The sequence below is a fragment of the Tenrec ecaudatus genome, chromosome 7 (assembly GCF_050624435.1).
Source record: "Tenrec ecaudatus isolate mTenEca1 chromosome 7, mTenEca1.hap1, whole genome shotgun sequence".
NCBI classification, from domain to species: Eukaryota; Metazoa; Chordata; class Mammalia; order Afrosoricida; family Tenrecidae; genus Tenrec; species Tenrec ecaudatus.
The window spans coordinates 29,070,187-29,083,833 of NC_134536.1; positions in this window are offsets into that span (position 1 = coordinate 29,070,187).

Genomic DNA, 13,647 nt, shown 5'->3' on the forward strand with positions numbered 1-13,647 from the left:
TTCTTCCCAGTCTGTCTTAATCTGAAAGCTGCTGAAACCTATTCACCTTGAGTGACTCGGCTGGTATTTGAAATACCAGTGGCATAGCTTCCAGCATCCTAAGATACAAGTTACCATGTGATATCAAACTGAAAGATGAATGCAAAGTGAGCTTTCTTAGTGCTTCAGTAATAAATCCAAACAGGCAAATATTTTAAGAGGTGAGTTGAAAGACATAATCAAGCTAAATAGAACAAACCAACAAGGATGACATTGAGACACAAAAGAAATTTATAGAGATAGAAAAATTATCACCAGTTTTTTTATAAGAAGAAAATATTATATTAATAAAAATGGAGATTCTTATAAAAATCTGAGCACAAAGGATGACTTTAACATTCAAAATAAAATACCCAAATAAAAAAATAGGGCAAGGGTTAGAATATAAATTTAAGGAATCCTCTTTCGATGCATATTCTTGGAAGAGGATGTAACATGTACAAAGGCTCAGAGGCAGGAAAGGGAAAGACATTCCGGAACCTTCAAGTGATATCAAATGGTACCGTGTAGGAGACATGGGTGGCAGCAGCCTGAAGTGGAATTTTAAACTCACCACAAAGGAGATAGGACTTTTCCCTGTTAACAGTAGGGAGTTGTCCAGAGATTTAAGACGGGGAAAAATAGCCAATTTCCATTGTGGACAAGTATTTCTGACAGTTTTAGGAAGAGTGGAAATAAAAGATGAGATAAACAGTGAAACTTCTAGGAGGTGGTTGCATAACTGCCAGCAGACAGGACAGCGAAAGGAATCAATGCACTGATAGTGTGCATGTGGCAGGAGGAGGGCGTCAAAAGCTGCTGAGTGCTCAGGAATGAAAGGCAGAAATGTGTCTAATGAGATTGAGAACCATGTTTGTTGGCCACCTGAAATACATCAGTCCCTCTTCTAGGCTTTCATATTGTATTCCCAAAACTCTTCTCATTTACTTCATGCCAGACACATTTTATACCAATTTAAGGAGAGATTACTGCAACATATAGATTATAAATGGCTTGACAAGAGAACAAAACTAGTAAACATAGGTTTCTCAGAATGGGTTTCAGTTTCCTTAGATGAAATCCCATTGAGACAAATCTATAGCTCATTAATAAGACCTAACTACTATCACTATTGATAGAAGACAATGAGAATGTACATACAATTTTTTCTTAATCTAACAGAAGAGAATTATATAAAGCTGGTAGTTAAAATAATTTTTCTCTAAGCCAAACTAAGTCTAAACAGCTTTCTTATCACATCTATGCACTTTAGTACTCTTATAAATATCTGCAGTTTCCTAAGTAATAATTTCATGCAGTTGTACTACGATGTCGTCCTGTCTTTCTGAAAAAGAGTGTATATGTTCCAACCAGAAGAAGCTTTTGTATTCTTCTCAGGAGGTCTACCTGATACTTTTTATCTGCCTAAATATATGCACTATTGTTAGTTGCTGTGGTGTAAGCTCCAACTCATGACTATCTTACGTATAACTGAAGAAAACCTTGCTCAGTCAAGTCTTGCTCAGTCCAGTCCAGATTTTCATGACCACTGCCATGCCTTCAACCCTTCTTATGTCATTCTTGTGTAGCACCTTCCAACCTTGGTGGTTACCTTTGGACAGTCTCCTGTGATTCATGTGTTGCTCTGACGATAGAAGTTATGCCATCGGTATTTCTCAGACCCTCAGGATCACCTTGAGTGCACAGATTTTAACAGAGTTTCCAGACTAAGAAAAGAGCATGAGGAGCAATGTGTCAGTCCAGGAAGACTAGAGAAACAAATCCATAGACACTCATATGTGTATAAGAAAGAGCTTTATATACAAGAGCAATTGAATATTGAGAAAACATCCCAGCCCAGTCCAGATCAAAACTTTAAGTCTGATATTAGCCCATATGTCTGATACTAGTCTGTAAATTCCTCTTCAGACTCATGAAACACATGCAATGATGCCAAATGAAGGAAGATCACGGGCCAGTGGGTGGACAGTCTTGTGGATCCAGTGACAGTAGAGCATCTCAGCACTGGCAGGGGTCTCCACAGGGCTCCCTCAGCTCCAGGGCTCTAGAGTAGCTCCATGTGTCTTGTCCACAGAAATGTCTCACAGGGAGTGAGCTTGTGTCCCAGCTCCAATGAGCTAGTAATCTCCATCATGCCTCCAAATGAGGTCATCAAGCTGCAACCTGATTGACAGGCTAAACTCCACCCCTTCACTCTTACGCTCAAATTGACAACAGATATGTAACTATCAAGGCCCACGCCTTGTCAATTTGACACTTTCACACAACTCATTAGCCATATATAATTTTCAAACAAATAATAATAAAATCGTATCTGTACCTAACAGGATAAAACTAAAATGCATGCAATTCAATATGAGCCATCCTCATTTAAACATATTCTATAAGTAATCAAAATTAAAATATCCTATGTCTAACAGCTGAAGTTAAGCAACACCTATACCTTAATCCTATAATCCTATACATATTTTCCCCCACCTATGAAAGTTTGTATGCCAAACACTTCATGTTGTTATTCCCCAATTTGGGTATCCAATTTCTATACTGCCCACTTAACATCAAACCAGTTCCCTGAGAAGAAAATCATATTCTTGAATGTGATGAATATTCATTTCAGTTGGAACTTTGTGAAATCCACATCCATAAACAAAGTCAAATCAAGACCATCCATCCATAAAGTTCACAGCGATATGCACTAGTTCACAGCTGTAAAATCTTCACTTCATCTGGTTGAGTTCTGGTCAGCTCAATGTGGGTTGCCTCACGTAGTCTCAACAGTGTGCCCATTGGTTGCCTCACCTTTAGACCATGGATCTGTCACAAATTCTCAACAACCCTAGCCCCTTTGGGCTAGGTCATGAACTTCAGATCAGTGAACCCACTCTCATTTTCCCTTCTAGTCCCTGAAAACCCGGTCCACAGGTATCAGTGGCCACACTCAACCAATCCTTCTATTGCTGCTTTTCTCCCACTTCCACTCAACAAGTGGATCCAGGTGGTCACCTAGCAAGCATTTCAGCCTGCCCACAGGCTCCTTTTAATGTTCAGTCCTAGAGAGGAATTTTCTTCATGGTTCTAGTCTTTTTGCTAGCTTCTGACAGAATCCACTAGTTCAAAATCCAAACGTCCAGAGTTCCTTTTTCCCCTTCATTCTGTCAGTGCCCCCCCCCCCCCCAGGCAAGTTTCTTGCAATGCAAATGTCATGAGTACAACAAAACACTGGGTGGGGTTTATCTTTTCAGAGCCTTTGCAGGTGTGTTCTAACCTATTTAAAGTTTCAAATTTTAATGACTCAAGGTAAGTGGGCTTACAAGTTCTTTATATATACTTACCAATAACCAGTTATTTCAATCATTATATCAACAATAAAAGGCAGAGGACATCAGGATAAATAAAGCAGAATCAGATACTAATCTCAATTCCTAAAACAGTCAAATTCAATCCTTATCTAACTATCTTAATCCTTATCTAAACTATTCTGTTGACACAAAAATATGGGATTAGGTCTCTGACAGCATCAAGCCAGAGCCAGGCTTTCTTTCTATCAGTCATTTTCCCTAAGCAGCTTGTTTTCTGAGAAATTCAAGGGGCGATTTCTATTCCAGAGCTCAAAATATACATTAACAATATTCATTTTCATCATCTCAAACAGGAATAGCCAAAGACAACAACCAAAAAAAAAAAAATCAAAACTTTAACTTCCCATATTATTTCCAGAAAAGAACCCAGTAAACTGCAGAGACATACCTGACCTCTGGATATCCAAAGAAGAAAACAACCATAAGGCAGAAGTCAAGCAAATATCCACTCTCCATCTTTATGATTATTTTCTCCAGTACCCCACTCCCAAGGCATCATAATGTGTTGGTCTGGGTTGACTAGAGGAACAAATTCATAGACACTCATATGTGTATAACAAACAGCTTTATATATAAGAGCAATTGAATATTGAGAAAACATCCCAGCCCAGTCCATAAGTCTGATATTAACTCATATGTCCAATACCAGTCTGTAAATTCCTTCAGGCTAATGAAACACATGCAATGATGCCGAATATAGGAAGATCGCAGGCCAGTGGGTGGAAAGTCTTATGGATCCAGTGGCAGTAGAAGCATCTCAGCACTAATAGAGATCTTCACGTGGCTCCTTCAGCTCCAGGGCTCTAGCGTAGCTTCATGTATCTTGTCCTCAGGAATGTCTTGCAGGGAGTAAGCCTGTGTCCCACTTCTAATGACCTATTAATCTCTGTCATGCCTCAAAATGAGGTCATCAAGCTGCAGTCTGATTGAAAGGCTAAACTCCACCCCTTCACTCTTACGTCTCAAATTGACAACAGATTATGTACCTCCCAAAAGCTACTATTAAAAATGAGGCAATGAAAATATGATGGCTCACATATATACTGGAGCCTTTGAATTAAGATTCTTTTCTAATTCACTAAATTACTGATGAAAATGAAAAACGTTTATTTTCAATTGAAAAGAATAGAGAGGGGTTGCATTCTGGGCATTAGTCATGTGCTCTGCTTGGCTGGGTTATAATTATCAGACCAAAAACATTTTGTTTAAAACAAGAAATCCAAACATCTATCCTTGAGGTCTCAGAATTTCTGTTATTTCTGGCTCCATGTGACGAACATTGTCTGGGACGAGGAACTGGAAGGAGTTCCATCAGCAGTGTGATTTTCTGCGTCTGATTAGTTTTGGGAGAAGATATCGTTGCTTCCGCCACCTCTTTGTCTCTTTGAGAATCAGAGACTCTACTCAGGATTTCTCACCAGATGAGCAATCTAGACCTTCCAAAGGTGATGAAGTCCTTGTCAATAAATCCTTCTGCTAACTTATTCCACCACTGAGACTGTATGCCAACTACTTTCAAAGAATACTGATGTTAACTCTCCAATGAAATAGGCTGGCTAAGATGTTTTAGTGTTACTAGTACTAGTACCTTCCAAATTCATCTCCTTTTTTCGAGATCATCTACCATAATTGTTCTCCATGATCACCCTAAAATTTAGTCTAAGTAGATTTGATTTGATCTAAAATTATTAAATCTATCTAAATAAGTAAATGATTAAGTTAATTTAGAGTCCACATTTATCACTCGATTCAGTCATTTTCGGAATAGCAAAGGTGTGTGGGTGTATGTGTGTGGGGGGGAGGGGAGGGGCTGAATACCAAAGGAATTTCAATCAGCATGAGATCACTTGAATGCCTGGGTTTTCCATCACAACAAAACATTCCAGAGGATTCTACTGAGCCATTGGTGCTAATCCCAGGCTAAGGACATCAGAGGAAAGCAAAAGTGAATATACATTATAAATGCAAGGGTAAAGAGTGAAAACAACTCTGAGAAAATGAAAAAAGAACAGAGTCATGGCTCTCTCAGAAGCACTCTTAGGGGAAAAGATGAAAAGCCAAATCATTCTCACACCTAAACTAGAAACAGCCCCAGCAGAGAATAAGCCGTATGATAAACAGTCATATGATTACAAATAGAATTGCATTCTTTACTGAGTTCTATTGCTGTCATGACTGGATTATTATGCTTAATTATTCATTACAATTTTTCTCCATTATTGCTATCATTGATAATAGTGTTTTTTATTAAGCCTGTTTCCGTCATCATTCATTGCTTATTTTCTGTACTTTCATCTCCATAGTACGAGGGATCTAATTGCTTTCCTTTTTTCAGCAAGCAACAAGGATGAGGGAGATGGAAGTCACCAGACGAGACAAGTTCTCCTTAGTTTCCTGCACGTACCGCGTGATGACATTACTGTCACGTGCATCACATTTTCATCTGGCACTCGCATGTGTTTCAGGGAGGAGGAACTTAACCTGCAGGAGGCGTGCCCCAGCAGGACACATTAGGCTGTTACAAGTCATAGAATTCCCTGTGCCCAATGGTGAGCCATAACATCTAAAAGATAAATTTGTTAAATATGTGCCATTGCCTCAGAATATCTTCCCTCTCTTTTCTTTCCTGAGCTTACTTAGTTTACTATCACACAAAAGTTTGCCTTATAATAAACTGTGAACTATATTTTAAAATGTAATGATTGCAAATACATGGTTCAAAATCTTTATTTTACAGATAAAAATATTGAGCCTTAGAGGTGCTAAATAATCTGCTCAAGGTCACATAGGGCGGTAGAACAGACAGAGAAAGAGAAACCCAGATTCCTGAATCCAGTGAGGATTTCTTCCTCCCATAAAACATATCCTTCCATAATATGATTTTTCCCAAACTGACAAAGATCTAAATGATTTATAAAACGACATAAACTATAACTAAAGCCTGTGCTTGCTAACAACTACACAACAAAAATGGTTTTACTAGAATCAGGCTTTTTCTCCATGTAGCACATCCTTTCATTAAATCCCGAGAAAGTATTTCTTATCATGCTTTCTGTTGCTTGCATATTGAGCACTAATGTGTAGTTGTAGCCAAGCCAGCCTTGATTATTAGAATGCCATATTGCTCAGACCATATATAACCGCTGTACCTGCCACCATGGCTGCTTTATTCATGAGCCCAGTGAACACTGACAGAGAATGCCTAGTTTCCCCAGAATACATCATCTTATCCACTTGATTGTTAGAATCCTTCTCTGCCCAGATAATCCTTTGGTAGACAGTCACGTGAGACATATATATCTTAAATTTGGGGTCCATTCAAAAAGGTATATCTACATATATCTTCCTCATACTTCTTTGTCATCAATTTTCTAATCATGTTTTTTCCAAGTCTCTGGGCATTCAGCCAAACTGTTGGTCACAGTCCATGAATAAAAATACAATCCCAAACCTGTCCATTGGTCCCTTCATACAAAGTAAACAACCAGGTAGAATATTTGAAGTTCTGTTTATTAAGCGTAATCCTGTTCACCACTTTTCTTTAGAAAATTCCCAGAAAGGGGATGTAGGATGGCTGCTGTCCACTTTTGAGTAGTGTCTGTATGTTTTGCAGAACCATCTGTACAATTGCCATGATTTTGTTCTTCCTTAGTCAACATGGAATTCCCCCATGGGGTCATGGGTTCAGATGAAGCAGGCTTAGTAATAGAACATGAGGGAAGACAATGAGTATTTAGGCTCCTTCCTCATGCATCTTCCTTTTACCTTCAGGTCCTATTCCAGCCCGTCTCATATGTGTTACTTCTATTTAAAGATGCAGTGTTGCTGCGTGTCTCTGACTTTATGGCACTGAGGGTCAGCTGACATGCACTTCCGTTTCTAACAAGCTAAAAGCTGTGTCTCAGGTTGAGAGTAGTTGTGACTGGACTTGGCTGCAAAACCATGAGGTCTGTCAAAAACTTCAAACAGCATATCTAGATCCCACTGGTACTTCAATTGCCATTGGAACAGCAAGATAGCATGACCAAGTGACACAGCAGCTTACACAGCAGCTTGAACCTGTTGTAGGATTTTTTTTCTTTTCTGGGCCCCACCAAAACTAACAGCTATTTGCATAACTTGCTAGATAGGCCAGAGTAACACCCAAATAGGGGATATGTTGATGTTACTAGTACAAAAGTCTCGTCAGTCTTGTGCCCCCATTTCAGTTGTTGAAGGGGCCAGATGCATTAGCATATGGTTTATTTTAGGACGAATGTATCTTGATATGCCTCACATAGCTAATCACGGAAATTTCACTGAAGGAGAAGGCACTTGAACAATTTTAGGGCTCACTTTCCATCTTCTACCATGCAAATGTCTTAGCAATAAGTCTAGAGTCCTTGATACGTCTTCATTACTGGGTCCAATCAGCATAATGTCATCAATTTAATGAACTAGTGTGATGTCATATGGAAAAGATGATCCATTTCTGCAGACTACATTATGACATACTGCTGGAGAGTTGATATATTTCTGAGGTAGGACAGTAAAGGTGCATTGTTGATATTGTTAGCTAAAGGCATATTGCTTCTGGTGATCATTTGAACTGAAATTGAGAGAAAGGCATTGGCCAGGAAAGTAGTTGCATATTAATACACATTACTAAGCTCAAAGTGTAAAATAACATCTGGAACAACAGTTGGTATTGGAGTCTCACATGGTTTCAGATACATCGTTTCATCTTGCACAGGCAAAATAGGCAAGTTGAATGTGGATGTGAGGGGAATCACCATCCTTACACACTTCAGGTTCTCGTAGTATCACTAATCCCTGCAGCCCTTTCAAGAATATGCTATTGCATTGGTTTTACTATTTCCCTAGTTAGTGTAAATTTCTCTTTTAATAGTTTTATTCACATAGCATAGAACTCAATGGTATAAATACCTAAAAAATAATCATGCAATTTCTATTCCAATTAATTTGGAAACATTTTATTCATTCTTGAATCCCTTGTTATTAGCATTTTCTTTCTACCCCAACTTCCCCTGTCTGGTTTGCCTATCTTGGATTTCATATAAAATGAAAATCATACGAAAAGGAGTAGAAAAGAAAAAAAAAACCAGCAACCCCAATAAAATAAAACACAGAACTGTCTCATTCAAAAAAAAAGCAGAAAGTAATAGAAAGTTGAACAAGTTCAGAATGGTCAAAAGATAAATCAAATAGTAAGGTGTTAAATTTTATCCAAATTCTATCTGCAGAAATCCACTTTCCAACTCACCCTGTCTGTGGAAAGACTGTCCACATCCCTCTACAAAGTCTGCACGCATTCTGCCAGTGGGCTTCTCTCTCACTGAAATCCTTAGTCTTCTGCGAACCAGGTATTCAAAATGTAAGCTCTAATATAATTCCATCCTCTGATTTTGGTTTCATCACTCAAAATCCTTGGATTACGTGATCTCGTGTGCTTCTTCAATGTGGTGTTAGCTGACACCACCCTGAGATAGCTGCTTGTTGTAAGACAAGCCTTGGAGACCCCAGACATAATCACTTCTGCTATCTGGGCATCATCCGATTCCTTCACCACTCTTTGTTATAGCACTCACATATTCAGTGATAAGTTCATATAGGCAAGTATCAGCAGTGCCACATCCTAAGAATACATTAGTATTGGATTAGGGTTTATGATTCATTGCAAGCTCAAAATCCATCCCTCTATCTAACATTTCTATCCATACGCAGGCTGCTCTACAGGCAGCATTATCAGGTTTATGAAAATATAATGAGCACCATATAGTGGATATTTATTAATTTTATTAATAATATTGTTAATCTAGCTAGTGTCATATAATTTAAAATACTAATGTTAAAAGGAATGTGTACATGTATAAGAAAGCTTATTAGACTGAAATAAATTGGAATGTTCATGTATACAGGTTAAAAATTTAAGGGACTGAAAACTGCTTAAGAAAAAAACGGGGGTTAGACACAGGTAAAAAATTGAATAATATTCACTCACTAAGGCTGCTCTATACCTACAAAACTAATACATGCCACACAGAGCAAGGAAAATGTGGAAGTGGCAAATATATGTTGGTCTTGGACGGACAATTCTTGGACAGCCTCTAAAGCCGTGGTTCTCAACCTTCCTAATGCCACAACCCTTGAATGCAGCTCCTCATGTTGTGGTTACCCCCAACCATACAATTATTTTCACTGCTACTTCATCACTGTAATTTTTCTACTGTTGTGAATCGGGCCACCCTTGCGAAAGGGTTGTTCAACCCCCAAAGGGGTCGTGACCCACAGGTTCAGAACTGCTGCTCTAAAGAAATATTTTTGAGCCAGAGTCCAATGACGTCAAAGTCTACACTGCTGGGTAGTAGTCATCTGCTTCCTCCTACCCCAGGGTGATTCAGCTTTAAGTCTAACAGAGTATTACAGTTCCTTTAATAACAGAAGTGGAGGAGAGATAATTAAATCCAGGTAACCATGGGACACTGCTCTATTGCAGGAATTATTTGATCTTTACCCTTTCCTGTGAAATGAAAAAGTGACCCTATCTGAGGTGGAGCCTCCTCTGAAGAAGTGGTTTCTTTGATGTACACCTTCAGGAGTGATAAATGGTTCGTAAGCATGAGACAGCCATGCCCAAGTATTGTGTGGGAGATCATCAAATGACTGAATGAACCGAGAACAGGTGCTGAGCTCTATTTTTGTGTTTATCCTTATAACAGTGGACTCCTATTTGTCCTTTTGTGATTGACTATCACTCCGCAGCATAATGTTCTCTAGGTCTATCCAGGTTGTGAGAGGCTTTGTGGTTTCTGCAATATTTTTTGGCGATGTATTCTATTTCCATTTTGGAAATGTACAAAAGGACCTTTATCCAATCTCCTCCTGATAGGAGGAAGAAAACGAGAAAGAAAGAAGGGGAAGGGAAGAGGAAGGCCCCTGGGAGATGCAGTGCTTTGTTCCGTTGCACACAGGCTCACTATGGTTGGGGGCCTACTCGAGGGCACCTAGCAGCAACAAGTCTAATGGAGTCCCATCGCCCCAGAAATAAATTTTCCCTTTGTCAATTGTGTCACTGTTAAACATTTTTTCCTACTCTGTGGGGTCTCTTTGATCTCTTTAGATGAAGTCTTGTGATGCATAGAGGTGCCTTAATTTTAGTAGGTCCCATTCAGCTATTTTGTCTTCTATTGTGTGATATCCTTCACAAAGCTTGGGAGTTTGTGTATGTCCTGAGATAGGGCCCTTCAGCTTCTCCCTCTTTTCTCATTGGTGATCTTTTTAACTCTGGGAATTACATCTAAGTCTTTGATACACCATGATTTTGTTTTTATACATGGGGTAAATATGGCACCTATTTCATTTGTCTGCAGATGGAGATCAAATTTTGCCATCACCATTTGTTGAAGAGACTGTCACTTTCCCACCTAGTGTTTTGGTTTTGTTTTTGGCCTTTTGCTGAAGATCAGTTGCCTGTGTGTGGTTGAATTTATCTCTGGTTTTCTATTCTGTTCCATTTGTCTACTTGTCTATCACTGTACCAGTTCTGAGTTGTTTTGACTCCTGTGGCTATGTAACAAGTTTTGAGGTGGGGTAATGCAAGGTTTCCTATTTTGTTTCCTTGTTAAGGAGTTCCTTGCTTCTTCTAGGTTTCTTCCCTCTTCATAATAAGTTAGTAATTAATTTTCAATTTCTTTAAAGAATGAAGTTGGGCTTTGTAGCCAGATTGGATTGTATTTTGGATTGTTTGGGTAGTACTGACATCTTCACAATATTTAATCTTCCTCTCCATGAACATGGGATATGGTTTCATTTGTGTAGGTCTCTTAGTTTCTTGTAATCATGTTCTTTGTGCAAGCATTTCATTTTGCTGGTTAGGTTTATTCCTAGGTATTTCATCTTATGTATATGGCTATTGTAAATTGTATTATTTCCTTGATTCCTTTTCCAGAACTCTCTTCGTTAGTATACAGAAATCCTATTGATTTGTGCTTGTTAATCTTATTAACAGTGCATTTTGGGGGGAGTGCAGTGAGGTCTTTCCTCAAGAGGACCTGCCCTACCCTTCTTTTAAGATATTGTGGACTTGTAAACTGGTTCAACTATGGGAATTATTTGAGGCACCATGACTTTCTTTTCTATTTAAATTAGACTGCCATTCACTTGATCTATAATTCTTCCAGTTTCACAAATCAATAAAATATTTATTATGCTTCCCATCAATGTCACTCCCAGGGACATGCTGGAAAGTAGCTAATACTATCAATCCATTTTAGTAATACTCTTCTGAGTACGACTTTAACTCTGCCATCGAGGACAATAATCATCCTGCCATTGGCCCTTACAATCATGTAGGTCAATGAGCTCCATTGTGATTAAGTGTTTTATTTCAATGAGAGAAATCCCCACGGTCATATCTGGCTTACATAATTTATTAATCACAGTAGTCTTCCAAGATCCTGGGGCTCCCTTTACAGATTTGTTTCTCATCATTGTGGTAACTGATGTGTCCTGGTCTCTCCATGTGCAAGTCTGTGGGTCTAACCTTATGAATTCACTCTAACAGTTCTCCTATGGATATGTTCCATCATCTGCCAAGGTAAGTCTTGGCATTCAACTTGACTTATTGTAGGTCACTGGGTAATCCATGGCTTAATGAACCAAAAAAATAAACGATTAGATTCTTTCTTAACCTCTCAAGCAGAAACATTGAATGAAGAATTAGTATTAGTGGGCCTATATCAATAAACTCAGAGTTCCAACTTTATGTACCTTATACCATCATCACACCCATTTAATGGCCATTCCCACATACATTTTCTAGAATTCTCTCTGTACACAGTAGAAAAATCAAGTAGTTCTTTTGAAGTGGGTTGTACCTCTCCCTGGTCACATTTTTTAACTTTACTTTTTGGAATTCTCTGCCAGTAGACCCAAGCATAGGTGGAAGAGGCTAATGAATTGCAGGAACAGTTAATACAGCATATCACTGGCTCAAGGACAAAGAGAAGGCCAACAGACGATGACAAGCCAGATGCAGGATCAAATAAAAAGCAAAAGTTTTACTATAAAGGCCATACATCATGGAAGCATGCCAAACTCCCAAGGAATCTTTCTTTCAATTGATTGTTTACAGCAAATTTCAACATGGAAATAATTGCATCATATCAGATATTATCATGGGGGATTAGCATATCATAACAGCTAAACAATAGAAAACCAGGATCCAGTCAAATTGACACACAACTTAAATATCACAATTATCTTTTCTGGTACAAGAGAAAGTTTGTGTAAACAAAACTACAAATTTTGTAAGTATAAAATTGAATGAATTTCCTGTCAGGAAGGGTCAATTATTCATTTCACAAAAAACTGTATAAGGGTAGATCAAGAATTAAAATAGATGGTAAAAAGGAGGCAAATTGGGTTGAAACTTTAGCCTGGAAATATAAATTCCTGAAAACATGAAGAAGCCATTATTCAAAAAGTTAAAAATGAAAAAGGAAAGCAGATTATTTGCAGAAAGATTGGTTTTGAAAAAATCTAGGATCTTTTACAATACACTGATATTTAATGGTTTGGTAAAGGAAAACATGAATGGAGCAACCAGAGAGTTAGGGCAAAAGCAGGTTTTGTGGAAGCCATTAAAAAAAACAGTGCTTCCTGAAGCAAGAAGGTGGTGCTCATAGTATTCACTACCAGGGAGATATCTGCCAATTTAAGGGCAGAGAATGAGTCGATGAATTTACAGATAATAAAAGTATATGTAAGAGCTTAAGTAATTAATCAAATAAGATGCTTTTTATTAAAAATGAAAGGTAATAAAGTGTAAATATGTAGAAAAATGTTATGGGGAGAGGGAATTAGTAATTTTTATATTTGTATACGGTATTAGTTGGCCAATTTATGGCATTGCACTCAGTGGAAACATGGAAAAAATAAAGGTAAAGAAACTCAACAAGGAACAACTATAGCAAGCAACCAGGACTGTGTTTTCTAGTTTTTATTTAAAAATAATAATTTTTAGGACTGAGTTTTGAAGTTGAGTTTTCTGTATTTGTGCGATGAAAATATTTTGAAGAGGTAATAATGTGAATATGATAATCCATATAGAAAACAAACAAATAACGATTCCAACTTTCTTTCCTTGCAGTTAAGGAGTTAGCTCTTGTATACCAGTTACTCTGGGGGATGTTTTACAAAGGCTATCAATCACTATTTATCGTTAACACATATTTACATATAACAGGGT